This window comes from Prunus persica, chromosome G2, assembly GCF_000346465.2.
Source record: "Prunus persica cultivar Lovell chromosome G2, Prunus_persica_NCBIv2, whole genome shotgun sequence".
Taxonomy (NCBI): domain Eukaryota; kingdom Viridiplantae; phylum Streptophyta; class Magnoliopsida; order Rosales; family Rosaceae; genus Prunus; species Prunus persica.
Window position 1 is genome coordinate 21,414,044 of NC_034010.1, and position 6,634 is coordinate 21,420,677.

Here is a 6,634-nt window from a genome sequence, read left to right on the forward strand (position 1 = left end):
CACAATATTTGAACCAAGGTTTGGAATCTTTCTTCAGTTTTTTTTTTTATTTACAAACAATTTGATATTTACAACATATATTTATAATGGATCAATATTAGATCATGGTTAGGTATTAAATTCATCATGAATATATATCGTCATCGTTATCTATATAAGTCGAACATGCCTTCAATTAATTACAGACAAATATCACTAGACCAAAAATTAGTCTATAAATTCACTTTTTCAATTGAATTGAATGGAATGAGTAGAATATATTTATCACAAAAGCTTGATTGTGGTCCAATTTTATCTTCAACCATTTGGAATTCAATTTCCCCGTGAATGCATCCCTCCTTCTTCAACAATCGTTGCTTATGTATGAGGCTCGATCACCAGCAACCCTACTGAATTTCAACAACCAAATTTAATTTATATAAATTCAAAAAAATTATTTTGTACATTAAACAAGATCGTTTTTTCTTTCACCACCTATTTATCCCTTTAAAACCTTTAGAAAACTTCACTTCTTGGACTAGGCCTAAGGACATAATTCTACTAAAGTTTTGCAGCTCTTGACTACTTTTGGTCAAAATATGTAATCTAGAATATTCCATAGAAAATTGATCGTCATACACCACTTGGAACCATAAAAGAAAAAAGTAAAATACTGCGAAAATAGCATTTTAAGTAGTCTAAGCTCTCTAAATCAAGAAGATTTAAAGTCCTTAATCAATTAAAGAAAAGAAAATAACTTATGCCAAGTTATTTTCACATTTGGCTCTGAGTTATTATTTGATCCGAAGTTAAATGTATTACTATGCATCCCATTCTACATATTTTCTTCTACTAATTTTTTTAATTTGGAAAAAGAATACAAATGACAAAGACCGGATAAAAACTTCCCTTGTACAAGTAAATTAGTATTATTCGGATAAAAAAGATATGTAATGAGCTTATGTATTTTTGGGATTTAAAAAAATAGAAAAAAAAGGGACAATCTCTTCAGTTCCACGCGCTCTGGACTGGAGAGGTCTCAGCGTACAAGCAAACAATTGAGCATTTGACATATCAGATTGAAGCATGTTGGCTGGCAGGTTGGCGCACCACGTGGGTTTGGCCCCGCCAATCTCGGCCATTTGCACCGTTCATGCAGTGACGCTGTGATGTGGAGTATTTTGCTCTTCACCAACTGGCACACTGATTGGCCTTTCATATTTTCTCATATATATATATATATATATATTAATAAATTACATTTTTTTTTCTTTTTTATCGAGAAATTTACTATTATATCAAATAGGGGCTCAAATTATAAAAAATATATATACATAAAATGGACTTTAGAAACACACCAAAATCCTATTTACAATATAACAAAAACACTTCGAACTTTTTATAAATTACAAAACTGTCATTAATTTCTTAAAACAAGCCCAACCCTAAAACCTAAAAAAAATCCAAAACACTAAATAGGGCATCAAAGTAATTTAATAATCAAAATTAAATTTACTAAGATCAGCTGTTATTTTTTGAATTTGTTTATAAAAATTAAATGATATAGGGTTTATTTATATCACTAATGCTAAAAATAAGTATATAACAAAATATCTCTTTTTAATTATTTTTTTTTAATAATAATTGTGTTGGTATAGATATGTAGATTGAGATGTTGAGCATTGCTTTGTGTTGGTATCTTGCTAAATATCTCAACTGGTGTCTTTTAGTCTCAGTTTTTATTATTAATTTAATGGATATCAACAATAATAATGTTGGGGACTTTCATTTCATGTTGCCTTTATTCCCAAGGTATGAGAGACTTTACACCGCATAATTCACTTTCTATTAATTTAAATTTTAATCAGCCTTTACCAGTACCAATCAATCTATTTAACCTAGAATCAAGATCTTATATGATAATGAAACACCGCTAGGGGTAAAAGCACAAGCAAATATTATTCTCCACTTTCCAACCATTATTGATTTTTTTTTGTAGATGAGCACTTATTACTACTTGCCTACTTCTTAATGAGACAATTCTGAATTGCAAGAGGATTGTCAATCCTACAAACAAGAACAAAATCGCTATGAATATGGACTAAGAGATCCCACATAAGAGTGCTATTATTTGCATCATTTTTATTGACTATCTTATTGATCGTCTCTCTAATATAAGTGGGTCCTATATGAGTCAGTAGAAATGGCACAAATAGCATAATTGATCTTCAAATAGCATAATTCATACTAAAGAGGGGATCGAGAAGTGCTCAAGTAGGAGGATAAATGATATTTCATTTAACAAGAATTGGAAGTGTTTTTAGAATGGCTGAAATCGTTTTCAGCTAACTAAAACACCCTTACCAGTAAAAGTGCTTCTCACATAAGCACTTAAAGGTGAGACTAGTGATAATTTATTAATATTAAAATAGGTATTAAGTTCAAATCTCCCTTCAATCATTTTGTAGTTGGTATCTTTATGCTTGGATCAGTGTTGTTATGGAAAATGGTGAAATTGGGCTCCTTTATTTTCTTCTTGGGTACACAAGATTGGCCCAATTCTAGACCCAAAAAATGATTTGGAAGTCCACCCAATCCAAATTCACCCACGTAGTGGTCCGAATGACCAGAAATCGGAGGCGGGAGCCTCTCTTCTCCCACTCACCCCGACCACCACTTTCTGCAGCGTGGCGTCGCCGTCCTGCTTCGAAACGCCATCGTCTGCTCTTTCTTCTTCTTCAAAAATAGACTGGGCCGAGATGGTCTCGGACAAGGTGTTCTCACTCTACAACTCTCTTCCCAAGAAAGGCAAGACTCAGGGGTCGCTTTCCTCGTTTCCTCTCCTTCTCAAGGTCCTACTTTCCTTCGTTCTTTCTTTTCTAAATTTGATTTTCCTGCACTCTCCTGGAAAGCAAACAGTGTTCTTAACATTTTCAATTGTTCAGAATTGGAAGTTGTCGCGTTGGGAACTGGGACCAAATGTCTTGGGCGTTAACTCTTGACCTCCAACGGTGATGTCGTCAATGATTCCCACGCCGAGATTATAGCTCGAAGATCTTTACTGAGGTTTTTATTTGTTGTTATATATTCATTTCATTAGCAAATTTAATTTGTTTAGCTGCTAATACACGATTTTAATAAATAAAAAGTTGCTAATTTACGAGTGCTATGCTTCATGTGGCATGAAATGCATCCAAATTATGTGTGCTTAGTTTTTAGGGGGAATTTGCATGTGTTAACTTTATCTCTACCTTATATTTTTAGTGTATGGTGCTTATTGGTATACTTGGCTTCTCTGGCACTAGGTTCTTCTGTGCACAGATTCAGTGTCTTACTCAAGTTTATAGTAAGCAAAGTGATAGCGATGGAAGCACACAAATGCAAAATGGTGATGCCAAAACTTGCTTTTTTAATTGGACCCTAATGGTGATGGCCAAGGAAAATACAAACTGAGGAAGGGTTTGCAATTACACTTGTACATATCACAACTACCATGTCAGTTCTTGTTCATATCCAAAAAAAGAGAGTCCTTTTTTCTTCGGTTTTTGCCCTCCTTAGATCTTTATATCTTTATCAGGACAAACCAATACTGCGATTATACTTATTCTCCTTTCTTGCAGGTGGGGTTGCATCTCCGAGTTCACTGTTGTCTCCCTCAAAAGACATCTCACCAACAGAACGGGGTTCATCTTTGGACGAGCTTAATGTTTCAATAAATGAAAAGGCTCTGCCAAATACTAATAGTAATGGGATTTTGTACTTGTCCTCTTCTTTGTTCTATATTTGCTAAAAATTTATGTTTCCATTTTTCACCTTAATGTGGTGGGTTGAATATTTTTCTAGTGAATGTTGGCAGCTTCTTTTTGAGAAAAGAATCATTACTCTTGACATGAGATTTGAGTCATGTAGCATCTGTATGTTACCTTATTTTCAGGTGATGCTTCACAACTAATTGGCTCGGTTCAAAGAAAGCCTGGTCGTGGTGATACGACTTTATCAGTTAGTTGCTCTGACAAGATGGCTCGTTGGAATGTAGTTGGAGTTCAAGGTTTGTCATTTGATCTATCATGTACCCAAGATAGGGCTTCATTCAGCCAATCTTAGATATGGAAACTCTGGTCTAAATACATACCTTGCTTCTTTTGGTCGGGCATCCTTGAATGTTTGATGGTGTACCTAGACTGAGCCAGTTTGACTAATCTTCATGATTATATTGGCCGTACTTGGTTACATGGGCATTACTAGTTATAAGTTAGTTGATGAGGTCATACATATTCTTATTTCAGGAGCTCTGCTTTCATTCTTTCTGCAACCTGTTTACCTTTCTTCCATTACTGTTGGACAATCGCCTCACGGCTCTGAAATGGTTCTTGTGGTTGATCGCTTGAAACAAGCACTGCATGATCGCAATTGGAAGTTGTCGCGTTGGGAACTGGGACCAAATGTCTTGGGCGTTCACTCTTGAGCTCCAACGGTGATGTCGTCAATGATTCCCACGCCGAGATTATATATTCATTTCATTAGCAAATTTAATTTGTTTAGTTGTCCAAATTATGTGTGCTTAGTTGAAAAGTACCAATTTTTTGGGGGGAATTTGCATTTGTTAACTATATCTCTACCTTATATTTTTAGTGTATGGTGCTTATTGGTATACTTGGCTTCTCTGGCACTAGGTTCTTCTATGCACAGATTCAGTGTCTTACTCAAGTTTATAGTAAGCAAAGTGATAGCAATGGAAGCATACAATTGCAAAATGGTGATGCCAAAAACTTGCTTTTTGAATTGGACCTAATGGTGATGGCCAAGGAAAATACAAACTGAGGAAGTATTTCAGGAGCTCTGCTTTCATTCTTTCTGCAACCTGTTTACCTTTTTTCCATTACTGTTGGACAATTGCCTCACGGCTCTGAAATGGTTCTTGTGGTTGATCGCTTGAAACAAGCGCTGCATGATCACATTCTCTCTGCCATGATTTAGTAATTAGCCTCTGAAACTCCCACATTTTGACGCATTCTCTGCCATGATATAGTGAGGCCAGTGGATACTCAGAGTGAATACTCTGGTCTGTGCATATTATGATCTTCATTGTGGAATTAATATGGTAATGGAGTAATACTTTGCACTGATTATTTAGAGCTTTTCAGTATATCAATGTGGTTCGACAAGAACAGTTCCGCCAGCTTCAAGAATATAATATAAAGGGAAGGGTCTGTTTTGGTCTAACGAGGGAGCGTGCATTGTTTCACCTGTCAGCTGTCAATGCTTTAAAATGCTCCTTTCTGCATATCATCTCTTCATGAAACAAGCTGGTAGGAGATTCACAGTTAATGTTTCAGTTCAGTTTGCTTACTAGCAGCAGCTGCACGACTTTTTCGTGAGTAAACTTTTAGTGCCACCCTGGATGAAGGTTTGATCCTCTGGTTTTAACTCAATTGTTGTTGATAGGAAAACTTCAAGTGGAAGTGTTACTAGAATGGTTATTTGAACATACAAGAAAAGTTAGAGGAACGATACGAATATTATGGAGAGCTTGAATCAGTAAATATATTTTTCTTTGCCTGCATATTATTCTCAATTCTGGGACCAATAATGCGCACCCGGAAGATTGGTTCTCTGTCTCCAATTATGAGTCCCTAGTGGGGCAAGCAAAGGAAGCAAGGAATTTTGCAGGTTACGTACTACTTACTCTGAACTTCATAAGTCATAAGAACTCAATCCGTTCACTTACTATTAGGCAAATAATCCGTCCCACAAGGCCGTGAGCGTAATTTCATCCTCAGTCCCTACCTATCTAGACTGTACACTGTACAGAATTTTCACCCATTAGCACTAACTCACAAAAGTGATGTGGGTTACACATGCCGGCAAGTCTAATTATGACATGAGAGGCCCTCCCATGTGCTTTTCAATAGGGTTAATTGTTTTACTAGTTCCTGAACTTAGACCTGATTTGTATTTAAGTACCTCAATTTTAAAAATGGTTCCCGTGATCCTTTAACTTTAGTTTCGTTCGCACAACTAGTCCTATCGTTACTTCTGTCAATTTTTTCTGTTAAATGCAGGAACAAAATGGTATTTTTATATTAAAAAAAATGAATAAAAAATCATATCTTTAAAATAACAATAAAAGAAAATACCATAAAAAACCACCCAAAAAAAAAATTTAAATTTTGGGGGGAGTAAAAATCGGGATAGAGGGAAAAAAGGAAAGTTTAATTTTACTTTTTTACTTTTTTTAATTTTTTATTCGTATTTTAATAAATTTTGATACAAAAATACAATTTTGCCCATACATTTAACAGAAAAGAACTAAATTGACGGCATGACCATTTGTCCTAACGAAAGTGAAGTTAAAGGACCACGAGAACTATTTTGGAAATTGAGGTCTCAAATGTAAATTGGGTTTAAGTTCATGGACTAATAAAACGATTAACCCTTTCCAATATAATCACTTTTATCACTTCACAATGAGCTCTTAACTAGATTGCGAACCATGAAAGCTTAATCGTAAAAGAGTCGCATTAAAAAGGGTAAAACCCAATTCACGTTTTTCCTTCATCTTCTTTAATTCACGTTAGAAAGCAAGCATATTGCATAAACACAGTGATCGATTATTTGAATGGAAGCAAGCAACTATTACACTACTGTCCTACCA

The 6,634-nt window shown here is 35.1% G+C and overlaps 1 pseudogene; it reads left to right on the top strand.

The window, feature by feature from the left end:
* Window positions 2,514–5,982, top strand: LOC18785036 (annotated as a pseudogene).